The sequence below is a fragment of the Pteronotus mesoamericanus genome, unplaced genomic scaffold, assembly GCF_021234165.1.
Source record: "Pteronotus mesoamericanus isolate MK-2021 breed Mesoamerican mustached bat unplaced genomic scaffold, CSHL_Meso_final scaffold_99, whole genome shotgun sequence".
NCBI classification, from domain to species: Eukaryota; Metazoa; Chordata; class Mammalia; order Chiroptera; family Mormoopidae; genus Pteronotus; species Pteronotus mesoamericanus.
The window spans coordinates 366,821-391,072 of record NW_026555330.1 but is presented as its reverse complement, the minus strand read 5'-3'; positions in this window follow the sequence as shown (position 1 = coordinate 391,072).

Here is a 24,252-nt window from a genome sequence, read left to right as displayed (position 1 = left end):
CTAGGCAGAAATTTTTGTCTTTTTTTTTTTTTGCTTATTGGTTTATGATGCACCACTGGATCCTTGAACATTTTCTGGTAAAAAATAGATATATATGGTATGTGTGAATAACTGATCTTGGGTCACAGAGTTGCCATCGGGAGGAGGCCAGAGTTGTCTCTGCATGAAACTGCCCCGATACTTAGGCCTCAGGAATTCTGGAATCTGAGTTGCTTTTGACTTGATCATCATCTTCTCCTTCACACCCAGAAGTTGCTTTTGAGCTCCTGCCCTTTGGTCCCTTGGGAGATGCAGGACTAGGTAATAGCAAACACTGTGCTTAAATTCTGGAAGGTCCCCAACTCTTTTACACTGAATGAAAAGAGTGGGGGGCGGTGTGTAGAGTAACAAACATTGTCCAGAACTTTAGAATTTATAAAGCTTATGTATAACCTTTGCCTGAAACCTGACAACAGCACTGTGAAATGGGTCAAATACAAGAATCATGGAGTTTGTAAACGTTGTACTGGGCGGGGGTGGGGGGAGGGTGCTGGGGTAGGGAAGGAAAACAGAAGTCTTGAATATCAGAGCTGCCAGCAAATTCTTAACTCTTATCAAAGAAACCCAGTAAAGCACATATCTAAATCAATTTAAAATAAGCTGCTGAAACAGGATAAGACTTTCTATTAGAGCCATAATGTTGCAGAGATTTTACGTGTGAGAAAAAAGGAAGCAATAAAGGTTTGTGTCCATTTATTCTTAAACGGTTCTTGTGTACCTAATTATATGCCGGACACTGAGCTAGGTTTTGAAGATGAATAACAGTCCTAGAAACCTGTGGCCTTCTCTACCCCCGGATCAAACACTGTCGCTTAGAAGAAGAGCCTGTAAGTAAATAGCAGCTCCTGTTCGGATTGCTTAAATGGGAAAAAAAAAAAAAAAAAAAAAAAAAAAAAAAGCGTTTCTCAGCAGGAGGTGAAGCTCTTAGCAGACAAAAATAGCCACTATATTTGGACTGATATCCAGACATAGATATTAGTATTGCCGAACGGGTTAATAAAAAATTGAAATACTTTTTACAGATCGATATACAGCTGTACCCCTGAAAACCGCCTTCGGCCCCGCCTACCACCCACAGCATCATAAGTCTTCCTGTTCTGCGATTCTGCCTCCGCATTCATCCAGGTTAGGTTCTGATTAGTCAGTTTCTATGCCAGTCAGCTGCAAAAGCTCCGCCTTCTAGGTGGCCATTGACCGTCTCCAAGAACGGCCCGGCCTTGATGTTGACGTCCGTCCTTTGGCCACACCCCCAGCCCACCGTCTCTTTTAGCCCTGCCCTCGCTGCAAAGCAGCGCCTCAGGAGGCTGATACTGACAAATTCTGTAGTGGTGGCAATTTTGGATTATCATCCCTGAGTAAACCTTTTTACAGCTCCAGCTCCGTGAAAGCAGGAATTTGTCTTGTTCACTTCTGATTTCTCTCACAGACCTTACCTGTGTCTATACACTCAGTCTGTCCAGACATTGAAGTAAAAAGTAAAGATTTGGGGAGGAAGGAGAAAAGAAAAAAGTGTGTATTTTAAAATAATGTAAAAGCCCCTATTTAAAAGAATTACTACTTTACATAGCCTGCTTCAAATATCCAGGCTGCCTCCTAGAAGCTACCTCATGAAACTATGTCTTTCAAAATGTCTGTTCAGTCTCCCTACTTTGTTAGGAAAGCCAGGCCCAGCTTGGAGCTGGGGATAGTGGGGGGGGGGGGGGCGGTGTTGGGAAGGAAAGTTGGGGTAGCTTTGATAGTATCCAAATATGTTAATTGAAATTAAAAATAATTTTTAACATTTCTTTCTTCTCCTGCTAGCCCCTAAATCTTTTCACAGCAGAAAAAGTCATTTGTTATTCTCCCGTCTAGTATCCTGTACATAGCAAAGCTCAGTTAATGTTTATTGAATAAATGACTGAATGAATGGCATGCTCATGGAGTGAGACAACACTGCATTGGTTATATATGCAGCACAATTCATAATGCTACTGCACCAAGTGAACACATATCCATAACTATTCTCTTCATCAGATTGGTTACTGAAAAAATACCTATTGTTCAAGGGCTATGGGCTGAAGAGAATAGCAGGTACTGGCTTAACAAAGAAACATGATTGCCAGTAGAGGTTACATTTTATCTGGTTCTGTCTCTCTCCCATTACCTCCCAGCCCTCCTCTACACCCATTCCTTTTGCATCCCTCAGGTGCGAATAATAAAAGTTCTGGATGGCGAGTTTCTTTTTTCACCCTGAGTTTCTGCCTACATTGCCTCTCAGACATATAGCCCTGCTTCCTTTCTGTGGAGTCCAAGTGGGTTGAGTTGTTCCAGCAGCGTTACAGTTTCCTGATCTCAGCTGCTGTAGTCTCAGCAACTTCTATAACTGGTTGGCTTCTTCCTCTTCTAGCCCTTCAGCTCCTGCTTCTTTGTTGGACCCTCTCTCTTCTATCCATATGGATCTTTCAGAAATTAGTGAACAACTTTCTCTCTGAGTGATTTTATTTTACAATTTTAGTAGTCAGATCCTTCAGTTATTGCTAGTTTTTGTTAGCCTTCCTTGTTAAAAAAAAAAAAAATATATATATCAGCCTGGCTTACTCAGCTTTACCTGCCAGAAAACTGAATCCAGTAAATCATCAAATGTGACAAAATGAAGTACAGCCTAACTCGTTGCTAATGCTTTCTTATGGTGATTTCCTACCGCCCAAAGACACAATGTTTGTTTATCAGTTGCTTGTGGTTCACCTTCCCTGTCTCCCTAGCCAACCCTCTCGCTCCATCACTACCTGATGTGGGAACTTTTTCTCCCAATTTTGTTAGGGAGTATAATCCTCTGGTTCTGAAATCTGACAGTAAGACCCAAAGTTCTACGCACCATTTCTCTAAGGAGGCCTACCTCAGAGCTATTAGGCAGAGGATAACAAATATCCCCAAAGCAATTCACTTTTTTAAAATCTGCTTTTTATTTATGCAGCCTGTAGCTTCTTGAAAATATTACAATGGCAGGTTTGAGTCAGGGTTTTATGGGATTAAGAAAGCAATCCTTTCTTCCTCTTCTATGTTGAGATCAAATTGGGAAATAGACATATTACCAAATAGAGAAATAATACTAATTTTATTACTGATGAAACTAAGTGGGGAACATGGATTTAGATCTGTGATGACCTAAAGGCCTTGCTAAAATTTTACCCCAGAATTAGGCAGAATCACCCACTGAGCTGGGAAACAGCGAGCCTTCCCCCAAAGAGGCAGGCAGGCTCCTTACTGCATGTTAGAGACCAAACCAGAGTGTGCCTGCACTGCAGCCAGCGTCTTCTCAACAACGCGCACCTATTACTGGGCACAGCGCTACACAGAGGAGGGCCGAGGCCCTGCCAGTGGGCAAAAGTTTCGTGGTTGTGGCAATCCCACAGACTTCCAGCTTTCCTCTCTTGGCAGCCTTTAGCTGGGAAGAAGTTGTTGCAATACAGTTTTTTTTGTGCAGGATGTGACTTTCTTAACTTTTGTATGATACAATGTCTTTCTTTTAAGTCTCCTCATTCTGTGACCCCAGTCATAAACCCCAGTTTATGACAAAGTTATTGCTTCAACAGTAAAATTATTAGTTTTTTATATTACTTTGGGATAGGATGTGTGTTTTTGTTGGTGTCCATCATTTTTGTTGCCACATATGGCAAAACCTCAGCTTAAATTACTGTAATTGAGTTTAGGTTTTTAGCAAGCTTTATGTTGCTACTTAATTTATTTCCAATATGCTCTATGAAAAAAGTTGGGAAATGCTGATTAAAAAAAAACAAACCTGAAAATACCAATAAGATAGAAGCCCTAATTGAACCTCTAAGATGCTTCAAGACTCTGGAAAAGATATCATGTATAATGGATGATATTTGACTGACATCATAAGATCGTAAAATTTATATAATTTTTAAACCACTTTTTTGAAGAGTGATGGAAATTATAGAGGTATTTTATATCCAGATTATTCATATCCAGACTGTATACGAATAGCATTTACCACAAATTGCACCAAAGGCATTTTGTGTTGTTTTTTTTTTAAATAAGTTGGCCTTTGTAACTGTTTAACTTTGTAACTGTTGAAATTTGTCTCAAATGGAATTTTCTGGGTGTTTTGTTTTGGGAACAAAAGGAAGTGCTGGTGGGGACCCAGACTTTTCTTTAAAACACAGAGGTCAACTATGCTGTACACCTGAAACTAATACAAAATAATATTGAATGTAAACTGTAATTGAAAACTAAAATTTTTTTAAAAAGAAGACCACAAAACCCCCCACATGAGTCAAATTACAAATGGGAGAGGGGATATGACTATTAACCCATGAAATAAAAAGGATTATAAGAAAATACTATAAACAGCTGTATCCAACAAAGTAGATAAACTAGATGAGATTGACAAATTCCAAGAAAGGCACAAGCTACCTAACCTGATATAAGGAGAAATAGAACACCTGAATAAACCTGTAACAAAAAATGAGATTAAATTAGTAGTAGTAATAATACTAAAACTTCCTACAAAAATTTCTAGGTCTAGACAGCTTAACTTGTGAATGTTTAAAGAATACTAATCCTATGCAAACTTTTCCCTCCTGACCCCCCTCAAAAAAGAAGAGAGAGAACATTACCCAACTCATTCTATGAGGTCAGAATTGCTCTGATACAAAAATCACACAAAAGTTTTACAAGAAATGAAAATGACAGACCAATATACCTATGTAAAAATAAGTAGCACAACAGCCCCAGCTGGTGTGGCTCAGTTGGTTATGCATCGTCCGAACTAAAAGGTTCCCAGTTCAATCCAGTCAGGGCACATGCCTGGGTTGTTGGTTTGGTCCCCCATCAGGGTGTGTGCAAAAGGCAGCTAATCGATGTTTCTCTCCCTCTCCTTCTTCCTCACTTCCCCTCTCCCTAAAATAAAAAAATAAAACGAAGTAGCAAAATAGTAAACTTTTTCCAGCAGCATATAAAAAGGATTATACATCACAACCAGCATTGTCCTAGGAATGCAAGATCAACTCAACATAAGAAAATCAATAAATGTAACATACCACATTAATAGAATAAAGGAAAAAACCCACATGATCATCTCAGTAAATGCAAAAAAAAAAAAAACACTTGAGAAAATCTGACAGCTTTTCTTGTTAAATATGGTCAACAAACTAGGAATAGAAGGGAACTTTCTCAACCTGATAAATGGTATCTGTGAAAAACCCACAGCTAACATCATACTTAAAAGTGAAAGATTGAAAGCTTTTCCTCTAAGTTTAGGAACAAGGCAAAGATATTCACTTTTACTCAACATTACTGGAAATTCTAGCTAGGACAGTTAAGCAAGAAAAAAAAAATAAAGGCATCAAAATTGGAAAGGAAGAAATAACAAGAAATGTATTTGCAGATGACTTGATCTTATATATAGAAAACCCTAAGGACTCCTCAAAAAACAGAATTAATATGTGATTTCATCACAGTTGTAGAATATGAGATCAATATACAAAAATCAATGGTATTTTTATGCACTAGAAATTAATCAAAAAATAAAATTAAGAATACAATTTCATTTACAACAGCATCAAAATAAGTGAAGTATTTAGCTGATTCTAACAGAAGTGTAAGATTTGTACACTGAAAACTACAAAACATTGTTTCAATAAATTAAAGAAAAACTAAATAAATGGAAGGGCATCCATATTCATGGGTCAGAAGATTTAAATGTGTTAAGATAACAATAATCCCCAAAGAGATCTACATATTCATTGCAATTCCTATCAAATTCCCAGTTGGCTTTCTCTTTTTGCAGAAATTGCAGGCACATCCTACAATGCATACAGAAATGCAAGGGACTAAGAATATTCAAAACAATCTTGAAAAAGAATAACAGTTGAAGAACTCACACTTGCCAATTTCAAAATTTATGACAAATAACAGTAATTAAAACAGTGTGATCCTGGAGTAAGGATAGACATAGAGATCAATGGAATAGAATTGAGGGTCCAGAATAAACCCATACATCTCTGGTCAATTGATTTTTAACAATGGTGTCAAAATAATTCAATGAGGAAAAGAATGGTCTTTTCAACAAACGAAGGTACAACTAGATATTCACATTTAAAAAAAATATGATGGACTTCTTACCTCACATCATATATAAAAACTATCTCAAAATGAATCATCAACCTAAGTTCGGACCAACAACTATATATCTCTTAGAATAAAACATAGAAATGAATCTTTATGACCTTGGATTCAGGAATAGATTCTTAAGTATGACACCAAGAGCACAGCAGGAAAAAAACTGAAAGTAAAAAACCTTTTTGCTTCAAAGGACAATCAAAAGACAAACCACAAAATGGGAGGAAATATTTGCAGGTGATGTATCAGGTAAGGGAATTGTATGCACACATGTGACACACACATACAACTTACGACTCAACAACGAAAAGAAAAACAATGAGCAATGATTTGAAAAACATTTCTCTAAAGAATATTTATTGTAGATCTGTGGTCAAGATGGTGGCATAGGCAAACATTGCTCACCTATTCACACAACCACATCAAAACTATAACTAAAACAGAACAACCATTACTCAGAACCGTTAGAAATCAAGGTGAATAAAAGTCAGACACCTACGGAATTCAAGACACCATATCCATCCAGAATGGTGGGAGGGGCGCAGATGAGGAATAGGCTGGTCCCACACCTACATGGGGTGGATAAAAATTTGGGAGAGATATCTTGAGACTGAGGAGTCATGACCCCACACCAAGTCCCTGAGCCCAGGGTTCCAGTGCCAGGAAAATAAGTCTCCATAACCTCTGGCTGCAAAAATCAGAAGGGATTGAGTTGAAGGAAGAAATTTCTAGAGTCCCAAGCAGTTCCTCTAAAAAACTCACACACAAATTTATTCACACTTACTCCCTCTGAGCTCCAGCACTGGGGTAGCAGCTTGAAAGGCACCAGTGACATACAGGGAGGAACTGAAGTGTTTGGCATCAAGATGACCAGAGGCCATTGTCCCTTTTCTCAACCCTCCCCACAGAACTGCAAGCCGGTGCCATATGAGACTCCATCAACCTGGCTAACACTGTTTGACCTCCCTGGAGATCCCCAGAGACTCCGCCCCACCCAATGTATAGGCCCACCCAAACTGCTCTTCCATATAAATGGCTGGTCTTGGCTTATGATTCACAACTTCCCAAATCCCATCAAACAAGCAACAGCTGGCCTTAGTGAGCTCCAGGCTCAGCACTAGCAGCAGCCACCTAGATTCACAGCTTGTTTGCCTGGGAATCTCCAAGCCCAGCACAAGTATACAGCCATCTCAGATTGCGTTAGGGCTCAGGCAAGGTGGGCCTGGCCACAACACAGGTCAGGGCTGACCTTGGCCTGCACGACCCAGGAAATCCCAGGGCCTGCATATCCAGTGGACAGCTGTGGGCCACATCAGAGCACCACCACCCTGCCTCTGCACAGCTCATCCTCCACAGAGGGCAGAGGTTGGTGGTCAGTGATCACAGCCACCCTTGCAGCTGACTGGCCTGGGTAAATCCCTCCCATTGGCCTGCAACAGTAACCAAGGCTCAACAACAAGAGGAGGGTGTACTCAGCCCACATGAAGGGCATTCCTTGAGTACCCAGCTTGGGTGATAGGTGAGGCTGTGCCACTGGACCCCACAGGGCACCTACTACATTAGGCCATGATACCAAGACACCAAGTCAGAGCAGTTTTACCTAATTCATAGAAACAAACACAGGGAGGCTACCAAAACGAGAAGACAAAGAAACATGACCCAAATAAAAGAACAGATCACAACTCCAAAACAAGAGCTAAATAAAATGGAGACAAGAAATCTATCAGATGCAGAGTTTAAAACATTGGTTATAAGGATGCTCAAGGAATTTAATGAGGACCTCAACTGCATAAAAAAGATCCAGTCAGAAACAAAGGACACACTAATTGAAATAAAGAACAGTTTACAGGGAAACAACAGTAGAGTGGATGAAGCCGAGAATCAACTCAGTGATGTGGAACATAGGGAAGCAAAAAACAACCAATCAGAACAACAAGAAGAAAAAAGATTTCAAAAAAACGAGGATAGCATAAGCAGCCTCTGGGACAACTTCAGGCATTCCAACATTCTCGTCATAGGTAGAAGGAGCATGCTAGAAGGAGAAGAGAAAGAGCAAGAAATTGGAAATCTATTTGAAAAAATAATGAAAGAAAACTTCCCTGATGTGGTGAAGGAAATAGGCATGCAAGTCCAGGAAGCAGAGAGAGTTCCAAACAAGAAGAATTCAAAGAGACCTACTTCAAGACATATCATAATTAAAATGCCAAAGGTTAAAGATAAAGAGAGAATTTTAAAAGCGGCAAGAGAAAAGCAGTCAGGTACCTACGGAGTTGTTCTCATGAGACTGTCAGCGGATTTCTCAAAAGAAACTTTGCAGGCTAGAAGGGACTGGCAAGAAATATTCAAAGTCATGAAAAGCAGGGACCTACAGCCAAGATTACTTTACCCAGCAAAGATATCATTTAGAATCAAAAGAGCAGATAAAGAGCTTCCCAGACAAGAAAAAACTAAAGGAGTTCGTCATCACCAAACCCTTATTATATGAAATGTTAAAGGGACTTATTTAAGAAAACAGAAGTTCAAAACTATGAACAATGAAATGGCAATAAGTACATACCTATCAACAATTGAATCTAAAAACAAACTAAGCAAACAAGAACAGAGACAGAATCATGTATATGGAGAACGTGTTGATGGTTGCCAGATGGAAAGGGAGTGTGGGAAAATGGGTGAAGAAGTGAGGGGATTTGAAGTACAAATAGGTAGTTTCAGAATAGCCAGGGGGATGTAAAGTACACAATAGGAAATGGAGTAGCCAAAGAATTTATAGGCATGACTCACGGATATGAACAATGGTGGGGAGATTGCCTGAGGGAGTAGAGGGTGCTGGTTGGAGGGGGGCAAAGAGGAAAAATCAGGACAGTAATAGCATAATCAATAAAATATAATTTGAAAAAACAAACAATAAAAAAGAATATTTATTGTACAAATAGCCAACATGCACATGAACAGATGCTTACAATTATTAGTCTGCAAGGAAATGCAAATCGAAATCACAGTGAGGGCGGCTCAGTTGGAACGTCAGCCCATACACTGAACGGTTACAGAGTTCAATCCCCAGTTAAGGCACATACCTAGGGCATGTACGGGAGGCAACAAATAGATGTCTCTCTCAACTTGATCTCTCTGTCTGTCTGTTTGAGTGAGGACTGAAGAAAAATTAAAACCTGAATGAGCTATCACATCACATCTTAACTAGGATGGCTATAATAAAAAAGACACAATAACAAATGTTGGTGAGAGTGTAGAACTTGAACTTTCCTGCACTGTTAGTGGGAATGTAAAATCCTCAAAAAGTTAAACACAGAGTAATATGACCCAACAATTCCACTGGGTATTCCACCAAAAAGAATTGAAAGCATATGTCCACTCAAAGGTGTACACATGGATGCTCATGGCAGCATTATTATGCTGCTATGTCATAATAGTAAAAAATGCAAACAATCCAAATGTTGGTTAACTGATGAAGGAATAAACAAAATGTGGTCTTTCCATACAATGTGATACAGTTTCAGCAATAAACATAAATGGGATACTGGCATATGCTGCAAAGTAAGTGAACCTTGAAAACATTATGCTAAATGAAAAAAGCCAGACACGAAAGACTGTATACTGTTTGATTACATTTTTATGAAATGCCCTGAATAAGCAAATCTCTAAAGAAAGAAAGTAGGTTAGTGGTTGCCTGGGGCTGGGAAGAAGGAGAGCGGATAATGGGGATGGAAATGCTGAGTGCCTGGGATGGCTATGGGGTTTCTTTTGGCAATGATAAGAATGTTCTGAAATCAGATAACAGCAATGGTTTGACAGTTCTGGGAATATACTACAAAACTGCTGAGGAAAGAAATCAAGGAACTAACTACATGGAGAGATACCCCTTGATCATGGACAGGAAGACTCAATATTGTCAAGATGCCATTCTTCCCAACTATATCTATAGATCTAATGCATTCCAATCAAAATACCACCAAGTTCTTTCATCGATATCAACAAATAGATTATAAAGGTTATATACAGAGGCAGAAGACCTAGAATAGCCAACACAATATTGAAGAAGAAAAATGTCAGAGGACCAACACTACCTGAGTAATCAAGACAGCATGGCTTTGGTGAAAGAATAGACAAATAGATCAAAGGAACAGAATAGAGGGCCCAAAATAGATCAACAAAATATAGTCAACTGATTTTTGAAAAGGAGTAAAGGCAAATTAATAAGGAAAGGATAGTCTTTTCAACAAATAGTGCTGGAACAACTGGACGTCCACATGTAATACAATGACTCTAGATACAGACCTGGTACCTCTTGCAAAAATTAACTGAAAATGGATCAAAGACCTAAATGTAGATTAAAACTATAAAACTCTATAAAGATAAGAGGAGAAAATCTAGGTGGCCTTGGCTTTGGTGCTGAGTTTTTAGATATAACACGCACAGGAACCATGAAAGAAAGAATTGAAAAATTGAACTGCATTTACTTTTAATTTAGAACTTTTGCTCTGCAAAACACACTGTCAAGAGATTGAGAAGACAAACTGCTCCTTTTTTTTTCTTTTTTCTGTCTTTCAATTTGGAATTTTCTACTGACCTATTTTCCATTTCACTAATCCTGACTTCTACTGCATTCAGACTGCTGTTAAGCACATCCTATTGGTTCTTATTTCCAGTTATTGTAATTTTATAATTAGAATTTCCATATGATTTCTAATAGATTTAGTTTATATTGAAATAAATTATCCACCTTTTCATCTTTGCCCATCTTTTCTTCTATTTTCTTAAACTTGTTAGTCATAATTATTTAAAGTCCTGTTGACTCTAATATCTGTTTCTATTAACCTTTCTCTAATTTTTTTTGTTTTTGGATTTTATTTATTTATTTTTACAGAGAGGGGAAAGGAGGGAGAAAAAGAGTAGTGAAACATCAATGCCAGAGGGAAACATTTATCAGTTGTCTCCCGCAGATGCCCCAGACTGGGGTGGAACTGGCAACTGATCTGGCGAGCCTTCCCTTTGCAGGATGACGTCCAACCAAATGAGCCACAGAAGTTAGGACTCCATTAACTTTTCTCTGAGTGTCCGGTCATTTGGATTTGATTTTTAGCATGCTTCATAATTTTATATTATACCCTAGACATTGTGAATAAAAGAATTGTAGAGGTTCTAGAAAATGTTATCTACCACCAAAATTCTAGTAGACAGAGTACTGGCAGATCACTTTAATCCTGTAAAGACTTGATTTTAAGCTTTGGTAGATCTACTCTATTTCAGTATTGCCCTTAGTCTTAGGGTATGGCCTTTTTGGGGTCTCATCTGAAAGCTCTGGGTGACTATCTACCTTGGAGACGCTTGAAGTCTAATTTGTGTTGGATACTGAAATCTTTGCTGAATTCATTAGCTTTCAAACTGATTTCTAACATTTTTATTTTAATTTATTGATTTGAGAGAGAGCGCGCACAGGTGAGGGAGAGGGAAACATAGATTTGTTGTTCCACCTATTTATGCATTCACTGGTTGGTTGTTGCTTATGCCATGATGGGATCGAACTGGCAACCTTGACGTATCAGGATGATGCTCTAACCAACTGGCCAGCATCAAACAGCTGTTTTGGGGTTTTTTTTGGGGGGGGGGGGGGGTTGGTGTAATTTTTCGCATCTTGCTTGTGCTTGCCAGGCTTAGCAAACTGACAACTATAATATCTTGAGGGGAGTGAGTACATAGATAATTGAGCTATTTCTCTGCCATTCTCTTTTCTTTGGGAGTTCTCCCTCAAGTCCCAGATACTTTGAACTTTGACCTTTGATTCTTTAGCCCAGTAGTACTGCCATCTTTAACTTGCCTTTATTTTCTAGCACCTGGTTTGGAAATTTTCCTTAGGAGAAGAATCCCAGGGTGAATACGGTGTCTCACCTCATGTGCTTTTCTTCTTTCTAGGGTCATAGATTCAAGTCCTGTCTGCTAACTCTTCAATACCTTCACAGAGTTATTTTTATATTTTCTATACTTACATATGTAATATTTATATAATGTATATTTATAATTTAATGCATATTTATACATATTTATGAATATTTATAAATTATATAAATATGATATATTCTATTCTATCTCACTCCTCTGCCCAGGGAAAGAGTTAGTCTGATACATGTTCCTCCATCTTGGCTGGAACCGGAAGCCTCAACACTTCTTAGCTTTTGGGTTTGCAGTAATTACACTAAACTATTTATCTGCCTCAACTAAAATTGCAGATTCCCTTTTAAATTAAGGAACCCCGTTCCTATTCCTTTTAATTTGTGTATAAGATGAAATCTGCAGCTCTTCCATGAGCTAAAGCACAGCCTGAGTCTGCTGGGACAGCGGCTTCAACTAAATAATGGGATTAGAAGCCTGACTGCAGAAGATTAGATGGTAAAGAAGTCAAGAAGTGCAGACATCAAATGAATACAATGTATTTAAGTAAATTAGTGATGAAGGGATGCAAGAGATATGATGATGGTTTGTGGGGGAGGGACTCTGTTTTGGGGATGAGACTTGGATATGTTTATTTGCTAGGGATGGATCTAAGGAAGGGGAAGGTTAAAGGTATTAAAGATAAGATAAGGTAATTAAGCATTTCTTGGTAGAGATGAGAGTGGCAGGGTGAATTGACCAAGTAAGATACATTGAGGGTGAAAAAAAGGGAGGTAAAGACATAGATAAATTTAGAAGATTTAAAAGAAAAAATGATGAGATCCCTGATGGTGTCATTTTTCTGGAGGGAGGTAAAGACATAGATAAATTTAGAAGATTTAAAAGAAAAAATGATGAGATCCCTGATGGTGTCATTTTTCTGGAGGCAGCTGGAATCATGATGGGAAGGATCACTTAAAGACACAGTGAAGAAGTAGAATTACAGAAAAAGATAAAGTGAGTACGTGACAGAAATAAGTCCCCAAAGACTCCGACTCCAAGGTTTGGAGCTTGGGCAACTAGGTGGATGTGGTAGTGCTGGTTGTTTTTATTTTTTTTCTTTTTAATTTTGTTTTGTTGTTTTTAAAGACAGGACTAAACAGCAGATTTGGAAGGAAAATGAGTTACAGATACTGAATCAATCAACAATACTGACTACTGCCCATGAACCTTGGGATCCATAGTATCCGTTATACTACAATGTTAAACCTTCTCCCTGGCAGGCCTGTGCTATGTAGAATAGTGTACCAGAAGCTTTCTGCTTTGTTGGGGACTCACTAGCTTCTGTTCTTAGAGGACCCTCTGGGGATATAAGGAAACGGTTTAGAGAACAAACATTTAGTGGGTTTATTTGACCTATGAACTTTTTTTTTTTTAACCATGAAAACATTCCCTTGATTTGATGGTGGCTACCAAGCTATATATATATATATTCTTTGAGTTCCTCATGAAAAATGGCAATCAGAAAGTCTTAACTGAAAGGAAAATTGAGTTTGTTTAGGGGACCGGATTTTACAGTAAGGAGAAAATTGAAAGGCAAAGTAGATTTTAAAAGAGGGAGAAAGGAGGCTAGCCAACACCCTAGAGAAGTAGCGACTCGGTGGGGAGTGTAACAATTTAAGAGGATGACTGGTTTGGAGGGAAGGGGACAAACGTCGGCGGAGGGAAAGAGAAAACAGGAAACTTTTTGAGATTGGAAATTGCAGGTGACAATGGAACTTACAGGAAGGGGAAGAAAAGAGGCCTGGGAATGAAAAGATCTCCAAGTTGAGGTAGCGAGTGCGGAGCGAACGGGGAGGTGATGGAGGGTGAAGAGGCAGTGGCGGGTGTTTGTGGGAGAGGGACAGAGCAGTCTGGGCGGAGCAGGTGGCAGAGGCAGCCGCGGAGCCGGCCTGGGCGTTCCAGGTCTCCGCACTACGAAGGCAGCTGGAGTAGATGCTCATCCGCACGCGGAGAACACGCGCCGGCAGCGCGCGGAGACCGGGCAGGGGCCGTCACTAAGGCTGGGGTGGCCAGGCTCGTGATACCCATGAAGAGCACCGACAGCGGGTCCTGCTGCTGCCGCGCATCCCGCCGGGCGCATCACGCGCCCTACTGCTTCGGGGACGCGGCGCGAGCCCCGCAGTCCCCGTGGCAGCCTGCGGGCCGGGGGAGACGGCTTCTGGAGCCGGCCGGGAGCTGGGCAGCGGCGGCCGAGGAGGAAGAGACAGCCGCGGCGGCGGCGGCCGAACCCTGGATGAGGTGAGAGCACGGCGGGCACCCGGGGCTGCAGGCGGCCGTGCGGCTGTGCGCCGGCCTGCAGAGCAGCTCGCGGGCCGGGGGCTCGGGCACCCGGGTGGGGTCGGAGGTGGGGGTGGGCTGGGAGTGGGGTTGCTGAGGTTAGGGGGCGGGGCGGGGCGGGAGGGAGAGAGGCGGCGGGGAGTTGCCTAGGTGTGGCGCCGGGTACTGCTGGACTGAAGCTTGGGAAACCCGGTCTCTCTCCCACGATCTTTGCTTAATGTGTCGACACCCACTTTGTTGATGATGAGGTGAAAGGCCAGGCCTTTCAAGGGTCAAGGGAGAGATGAGCCCATGATCAGAAGGCAATACCGGAGTGGAAGCATTCGGGATAGCAAAAGAAAAGAAAGGATCAGGGAGTGTGCGTGGGTATACATTTGAAAGAGTACCCACTGCCTTCTCTTACACCGCCCCCCCGCCCCGCCTCTAAAAAAATTTGATCTCAGATGCAGACAGCACAGCGGGGACTGGTGACGGCTCTTTTTTCCTAGGCTACCTTTCTCCCTGCAGAGCTGGGGCTCTGCCTTTTGGCTCGATGAGGCCATGCAGGACGAGCGCCACCTAAACCCCAGGCCCTTCTGGGGCTCCGGCCTGGCAGACTAGACAAATCAGGCCCAAATTTCCTTCATGTAGCGGCAGCAGGATGAAAATCTGTCACACATGCGATTTTTGATTTTTTTTTAGAAGAGACACATACTGCTGCTTTTTTATTTTTTGAAATAAACATTTCATTGTCATAGCATCTTTAGCTTATTCTTTTTGGGGAGCTAGTACTCATAAATACAGCTACAAGGCAACAGTAGTTTCAGTCTCCAAGTGGGATCTGAAAAACTTCATTCATTTCTCTGAAGCTTCAGTGTCCTATGCATAAAATCAGGATTGGGCTCTTTTGAGTATTAATTACAGAAGTAAATAGTAATGGGCCCGTATTCTGTGTTCAGGACTATGCTTTACTTGTGAACTAGGAAACTTAGTTTATTTACAGACACTTAATTGTATTCATTCATCACACTGTCCACTGTTGAGAAAACTGAGTCAGATATTCAGTTAACAGTGCTTAAAGGAATCACATTTCTTTTTCTTCTTGGTATTGTTATTTTTTAAATTTAATCTTTATGGCATTTTTCCCATTACCGTTTAGTCCTCTTATGTCCCCCTCACCCCAGCAATCACCACGCTGCTGTCCTTGTCCGTGAGTCCTTTTTCCTTTTTGCTCAATCCCTCCACCCCTTAACCTCCCCTCCCCAGCTGTCATCTGCTCTCCGTCTATGAGTCTGCTCCCACTGTCCTTGTTAGTTCAGTTTGTTCTTTAGATTCCACATATGAGTGAAGTCATATGGTATTTGTTTTTCTCTGACTGGCTTATTTCACTTAGCATAGTGTTTTCCGGGTCCATCCATACTGTTGCAAAGGGTAAGATTTTTTTCTTCTTTTATACTGCCTAGTAAAGAAGTCACATTTCTACTAAGAAACCCATAATAAATTACTGCTTGTAAGAAAGAACGAGGCAGTACATATTCATCACTTGATTCTTTTATAAGGTAGAATTTTAGCCCAAACATAATTGCTTTTTTTAAATGTGTATTTATGGGGTGTTGAATATTTTTCGCAGACTGCTTTGGAATTTTTTAAAAGTCTGAAACAATAAAATTTATTTTGATTTTTATTTATAATTTAAAGTTTTCTTGAGTACTTTGTGTACACGGGGGTAAACTCTTCTAATCAAAAGAAACCAAATTTTAAATATATCATGATTCTTTGTCATAAAGGTGTGATTTTTCTTACTGCCATTAGTAATACAAAGTTTGTACAGTTAGAATTCAGTTCTCTAAATTGTGGTTTAATTGTTAAAATAGCACACTTACATTATTTCCTTAATAGTTATTCCTCTGTCAGACCTCTACATTCATCTAAGCTGATGTAATGCTGCCCCTTGACATGCTTTTAAACGTTGCAGGAATTCTCAAATGTCAGGAACTTCACCGAGGTTGATGCTATGCTGACCCTCATTTAAAAAGCAGTTCTCTTGAAATGTGCAGCATACTTTTAAAAATGTATCTGCCCTGGCAATAGTATTAGAGGTTTATGAATATTAAAGGGCTTGTCCTTGGGAAGGGGTGTTTTTGGTATCCAATTTTCTCATTTTTAGCCAATTAAAAAAAATGTAAGAAAGCAGCTCTGCATGTTATCCAGATTTGACTAAATTCCATGTTACTTATTGAGCAACAATGGTGGAGGCCAGCACAAAGCTGGATGCAAAACTGCCCTCAGGTAGCTCAGGTAGAATCTATAGGTCTAACTGTGCTGATCTAACTATAGGATGAAATAAGTGCTGTAACAGAAGATGAACTGTGAAATAAAATATAAAGAAATAAAAGTATCTCTGTAGGGGAAGCTGACTGTCCCAAAGGCCATGCAAGTGGCATTATCTTAGAAAACATGTCAGAATCTGGTCTTTAGCTTGATGAGTCTGTTTCTCAGACTGACAGTAAACAAATCCACAAGACTAGTTTATGACTCCAGAACGGCCAATTATTGATTTATTATGATAATTCTAACATCTTAGGGAACTAGAACCTCTTCTGTTATTTCAGTGGGGCCTCCTATTACACTTGCCACATTGGGAAACCAAATTACAATCAAAAGGTTGTTTGTGGAACTTGAAGTAAAACAAGGGGAATTGATCATTTTCAAAAACTTAGTAGCTTCAAACAGAGTGTCAAGAGATATAAATGAGTTCTCTCTTCCCTGGATGGTGTCATCAATGATCAACTTCTCATGTACCTCTTTTTCTATTTCTGAACGCTAATCTATTCAACCAGGTGGTGAGGATCCTTGTGTCTATTCCATGTGTCTGCACATTTCTGAACTAGCTTGTCTTCATTGTAAAGTTTAAATTCCAAATGTCAAGCTTACTTTCCTCAGGTAAAATTCATGGTGGGGGTAGGGAAGTGGGCTTGGGGCACCTCGTATAGTCCCTACTGTTAGATAAGGCAAAGGTCTCAACGTCAAAGGCAGTCTTACTAAGTTCTATTCTTGCTAAATTTTAAAATGTAACCCAGTATTTTGCAACCATTGAGTGTTAAACAGGATAAACTTGACAGGAACCCAACCTGATAAGTGTAGCCAACTGCAAAGAAGAAATCAACATGGAATTGACCAAATAGTGTGTATAAGCAATGGCTAAGCCTTGCTTCCTGGAGTCAGAGCTTTGGAAATGAATCCTGTCATCTTTACTTGCTGCCAGTAAATAAAACTACCACGCAATAACGTCTTGTCTGTGAATAGAGCACCCCAAGTGGCCAAGTCTTAATAGTTATTTCTTTAGTTGCTGAGTAGTATTTCATTATATGACTATGTCACAATTTGTTTATTAATTTACCACCAGTTGGTGTTCCCTGGTTTTTGTCTATTACAAATAAAGCTGCTGTGAACATTCGTGTACAAGTCTTTGTGTGTACTATATGCTTTTATTTCTATTGGGTGAATTTCTAGGTGTAAAATAGTAGGTGCATGTTTAACTTTTTAAGAGGTGCCAAAGTCTTTGTACATACAAAGGGATTATACTTTTTACATTCTCTCTCGCAATGTATAAAAGTTCCCATTTCTCCACATCCGTGCCAACATTTGTCACTTTTATTATTATGGTCACTCTAGGATGTGTGAAATGGCATCTTATGATTTTCACTTTCATTTCCCTACTGACTACTGACGTTGAACATTGTTTCATGTGTTTAAATGCTCTCTGTGTGTTTTTAGTGAAGTGTCTGCTAAAATCTTTTGTCCGTTTTTTATTGAGTTGTTTCATTTTTATTGCTGAAGAATTCTTTGTATATTCTAAATACAAGTCTTTAATATATATGTACTTTGCAGATATTTTCTCTCAATCTATGGCTTGAATTTTCCTTTTAGCAACAGTGACTTTTGAAGACAAGAAGTTTTGAAATTTTGCTAAAGTAAATCCAAAGTATCAAATTTTTCTTTTATGGATTTTGCTTTTAATGTACTAAGAAACCATTGCTTAATCCAGTGTCACAAAAAATATTCTCCCATGTTTCCTTCCAGAAGTTTTTCTAGTTTTACATTTTGGTCTATGATCCATTTTGCATTAACTTTGGTATAAAGTGTAAGTATTGATAAAGATTCATTTTTGCATGTAGATATGCAGTTGTTCCAACATCGTTTGTTGGGAAATCTATCTTTCTTTGAGTAGTTGCCTTGGCACTGTTACTGAAATCAATTGACCACATATAGTGAATCTATCTGCATTTTCTGTTCTGTTCCATTAATCTATTTGTCTAGTACAAAGTTGAATTGAAATGGTGATAGCAAACATGTTTGTGTTGTTTCTGATTTTAGGAGAAAGGCATTCAGGTGCTACCTGTAGGTTTGTCATTGGTACCTTTTATCAGGTTGAGGAAGTTCCTTTCTATTCATAATTTTCTGAGTGTTTTTATTAGAAATGGATGGTTAATTTTACAAGTGGAGAATACAAATTAATACTCCTCCTCAACATAGATGCAAAATTCTTAACAAAATTTTAATATATCTAATCCAACAATATGGAAAGGATAGGTTATCATGACTAGGTAGGATTTATCCTAGAAACTCAACATTGATTTTAACGTTCTTAAATCAATCAGTGTAATTCACCATACTAACAGAACAAAAAAAGATATACGAATCTCAATAGAGAAAAACATCCTTTTTTATTTTTTAAATTTTATTTTTCAATTAAAGTTTATAGTTGATATCATTTTGTATTAGTTTCAGATGTACTGCATAATGGTTAGATGATCATATACTTCAGAAAGTGATCCCCTCTTGATATTTCAAGTACCCACCGGGCACCATGTATAATTATTACAGTATTATTGACTGTATTCTCTATACTGTACTTGAAGTCTTAGCCACAGCAATCAGACAAGAAGAAATAAAAGGCATACAAATTGGAAAGGAAGAAATGAAACTGTTGTTACTTGCAGATGGCATGATACTGTATGTAGAGAACCCTAAAGCTTCTACCAAAAAAAACTACTAGGCCTGATAAATGAATTCAGTAAAGTAGCAGGATACAAAATTAATAGGCAGAAATCAGTTGCATTTTTATATACCAAAAATGAAGTATCAGAAAAGGAAACTAAGAAAGCAATCCCATTTATAATTTCATCAAAAAATATTTAGGAATAAATTTAACCATGGGGGTAAAAGGTCTGTACTTGGCAAATTATAAGACATGAACAAAGAAACTGAAAAAGATAGCAATACATGGAAGCATAAACATCATGAAAATGTCCATATTACCCAAATAAATCTATAAATTGAATGCAATTCCTATCAAAATGTCACCAATATTTGCTTTATATATTTAGTGCTCTTATTTCGGTGCATAAATGTTTACAAGGGTTATATCCTCTTGTTAGATATATTATTATGTAATGTCCTTCTTTGTCTCTTATTATATAGCCTTTGTTTCAAAATCTATTTTGTCATGTAAGAGTTGCTACCAAGCTTTTTTCTTTGCATTTCCCTTTGCATGAAATATCTTTTTCCATCCCTTTACTTTCAGTCTGTGTGTGTCTTTCACTCTGAAGTGGGTCTCCTGTAGACAGCATACATATATGTAGTTCTTGTTTTCTTATCCATTCAGCTATCCTGTGTCTTTTGATTGGTGCATTTAATTCATTTTTATTTGAAGTGGTTATTGATAGTTATGTAGTTGTTGCCATTTTATTATTTATATTAATGTTACCATTTTCCCCTTCTTCTTAAAGAGGTCCCTTTAATGTTTCTTGTAATACTGGCTTGGTGGTGATGATCTCCTTTAGCTTTTACTTGTCTGGGAAGCTCTTTATCTCTCCTTCAATTTTAAGTTATAGGTTTACTGGATATAGTAGGCAAGTAGTAGTTCCTAGCTTTTCATCACTTTGAATATTTTGTGCCAGTTCCTTCTGGGCTGAAAAGTTTCTGCTAAGAAATCAGTTGACAGTCTTATGGGAACTCCCTTGTAGGTAACTGTCCTTCTTTTGCTGCTTTTAAAATTCTCTGTTCATCTTTAACCTTTGCCATCTTAATTATGGTGTGTCTTGGTGTGGGCCTCTTTGGGTTCATCTGTTGGCACTCTCTGCACTTCCTGGATCTGTATTTACATTTCCTTTGCCAGATTAGGGAAGTTTTTAGTCATTATTTCTTCAGATACATTCTCAATCCCTTGTTCTTTCTCTCTTCTTCTAGTATCCGTATAAAGATGTTGTTATGGTTGATGTTGTCCCAAAGGTCCCTTAAACTATCCTCATTTCTTCTTCTTCTTTTTTTCTTTTTGCTGTACTGATTGGGGGCTTTCTGTTATCTTGTGTCTTCCAAATTGCTGATTTGATCTTCTGCTTCATCTAACCTACTGTGGATTCCTTTTAGTGTGTTCTTCATTTCAGTTATTGTAGTCTTCATTTCTGACTGTTTTTTTTTTATGGTTTTGCTGTCCTTTTTTAATGCTTACTATCTCTTCATTGACGTTCTCACCAAGTTCCTTGAGCTTCTTTATAATTAATGTTTTGAACTCTGTATCTGGTAGCTTGCTTGCCTCCATTTTGTTCAGTTCTTTTTCTGGAGATTTCACCTCTTCTTTCTGGGACATGTTTCCTTGTCTCTTCATTTTGGCAGCCTCCCTATGTTTGTATGTATTAGATCTGCTACGTCTCCCAGTCTTGGCAGGGTGGCCTTATGTAATGGGTTTCCTGTGGGGCTCAGTGGCACAGTCTTCCTAATCACCTGAGCCACATGCTCCAGGATTGTCCTTGTGTGGGTTGTATATACCTTCCTGTCGTAGCTGAGCCTCGATTTACGGCGGCATGTGAGTGGGATTACTCTAAGGCTAACCGGCTGTGAGGATTGGCCATAACCATAACCTAAGAGCTGCTTTGCAAAGAATGACACCATTGAGTGAGATTTTTGCCAGTGGGATCTGGTGCCAAGACCACCCTTTGGTTGTGCAGCTAGTGGTGTTCTGTTGTGGTTGGGAGACGGCCACCAGATGCATTGGGTCTGGGGCCTCTTGGGAGGGACTTCAGTGCAGGTCAGTGTCAGAAGCTGCCTGTGGCTGACCTGTTAGAAGCTACAAAGTGATTCACAGTTGTAGCTGCCTGTACTGTGCCTGGACTTATGTGGAAAGGGCCATGCTGCAAACAGAGCCTGGCTGCCCCTAGTACCAGGCCTGGGGCAGGTTAGCAAAGGCACAAGCGTGCTGAGACCTGCCACTGGCTGCCTGTAACACTGAGCTACTGAAAGAGCCTCAAGTGCCTCGGGGGTACTATGTGAGTTGCGTAGGGCAGGGTCTCGGGGTCACGGAGAGGAAGATGGGGAGTGGTGTTCACTAAATCAGTGCAGATTCAGATTTGGCTCCAGTGCTGAGCCTGAGGCCACGCAGCAAAAATCTTAGGGTACACCGAGGCCAGCTTCCACCTACCTACTGTCCTCCGGGTTCACCATGCGAATGGAGATTCACATTTGGACATGTCGGGGGAGGGCTCAATTCAGAAAAATGGTGGCTGGCCCTCTAGTCTTTGCCCCGAGGCCACGCAACTCAGTTTCTCCCATATGTCTCTGGCACCTCCCCAGCCACTGTCCCTCAATTGCAGCCCAGGGTGAGTGCCTGTGAGTGAGAGTCTGGGTACAGGCCCTTTAAGAGGACATCGGGGTTCCAGCAGTCTTCCATTTGACCCGGATAGACAGAATCCCCTCTGATTTTCACAGCCAGGTGTTTTGTGGGCTCCTTTTCCCTGGCACTAGTGCTCTGGGCTGGGGAAGCAGGCATGGGATAAGACCACGGCGGGGCCAGCCCGTTTTGCATCGCTGCTCTTTGTATAAGTCTTGATGTGGCTTCTTTATAGCCTTCAGATGGTTCTCCAGGTTGATTGTTCTAAAATTTAGTAGTAATTTTATGTAGTCATGGGAGGAGGTAAGCATAGACAAGAACGCCCATCTCATGTGCTTTACAATTTTTTCCTCTCAATGACCCTAGATTTGCTTTTCCTTAAAAAAAAAAAAACCAAAAACAAATAAAAACAACAAGACTTTGATTGCACTTTGACAAAAATGGTCTCTCTCTAAATTAGTATATCAAGTGTGAAATGTCATTTGTTTTCAAATAATCAGCTCAAATCTGACTTTGTGGGGATTTGCTTTCAATTTATTGCACAAAATGTCTGAAGGTCAGCACAGAGAAATAAATGACCTATTTAAAATAAAAGGAAGTGTGCCTGGACATGACCATGAATCTATCAAAAGACCATCAGGTAGCTCAACATTTAGGTTAATAAAAATAGGTGAATTGCACATTTCAAAGGAGAATCTGGGACACTGTTCAAATAACAAAGACTTAAAGCAAGCTGGGCTCAGAACGGGGGGCTTTTGTCCACTGTATGTGTGCTGCATGTGTACCCACACTTAACCATACAACAGTAGCTCAGAGAAAGTGGAATGAATAAATGTTAACCTGCATGAGTGGCTGTAGTGTACAAACAGAAATAAAACCATATTTTAGCATCCTTTTACTTTCCATAATATTCCAGTCTATTAAGATCTTTTTGACTCGTTGCTATGTGAACCTTGACTTTGGAATCTCCAACTAAATACTGCAGCTAAAATGTACAGCTTTACTATAATCTCAACAAGAAAGTTCTTAATAAATTTTACAAATTTTCTAAAAGGAAAAAGGTTTTGGTAGTAACTAAAAGCAAATTTTGGAGAGAGAGTGCTTAGGCAGTATGTTCTGTAGAATGGTCTTACAAAGGTACTACTTTTCACTCCCTAGGTTTCCTGTTGTGCTGCGTTAAATAAGTGTTCTGAATTCTTCGTCTTTCTTTACTGTAAGGAGAATAATAGCTTCTTTCTGAATGGTGGGGCTGGGTCTCTAACTTGACAACACGATCTTGGATTGTAGGAAGGTTCAGGAGTCTCTGTATCTGGTATCTATTGCTGCATAGCAAATGACCCCAAATCTTGGTAGCTGATTAGATCACAAGGTGCCCAGATATTTAGCTAAACATTATTTAGCTAATAATGGAGAGTCTGTGAGGGTGTTTCCAGGTGAAATCAGCATTTGAAATCAGGCTGAGTAAAGCAGATCGCCTTCCCCTGGGTGGTGGGCACCATCCAATCCACGGGGGGCCTGAATAGAACAAAAAGATGGAGGAGGGGAGAAGTTGCTCTTCCTGCCTGACTGCTGGAGCCGGATATTAGTCTTTTGACCTCGGACTGGGACTTACACTGTGAGCCCTCTGGTTGTCACAGCTCCACCCTCAGCATTCCTGGGTTTCCAGTTTCCACGCAGCATGGCATGGGATTTCTCAGCCTCCATAATTGCATGAGCCAATCCCTTATAATAAAGAAACCTTTTTCCAATACAAAGAGTGATTACCAGGGACCATTGGGGACCATCTTCAAGATTGCCTATCACAGTGTGCATCCATTACCTCAGCTCCTGGAAATTAGGTAAACAACAGGATTTATTCCTTCTGTTTCCTTCTGTATTCCTTCTGGAACAAGGCTAGTACAAGTCAAACCACAATCGGGGAGTGTAACCAGAGCTGAGGCTAAAGAGTATGTATGCTGAGCTATGTATGTTATGTTAAAGATTTTCATCTGTATTCTCAGAACAATAAAAAACCCCAGACTCTAGTGGCTCAGTCAGCTCTCCAAGCATCTCTAGAAGACATTGCTGATAGTGACCAGCTTTGGCTGTGTTCATGGATGCCTGAAAGGTGGAAGGGGTCAATTTCTGGACAGTGTAACCTGTTTGCAGCACAAGAGGTACACTGGTTGGGAAGCTCTGCCTTAGATGACCTATTGGAAGACCACCTTTTAGAGGGTGAG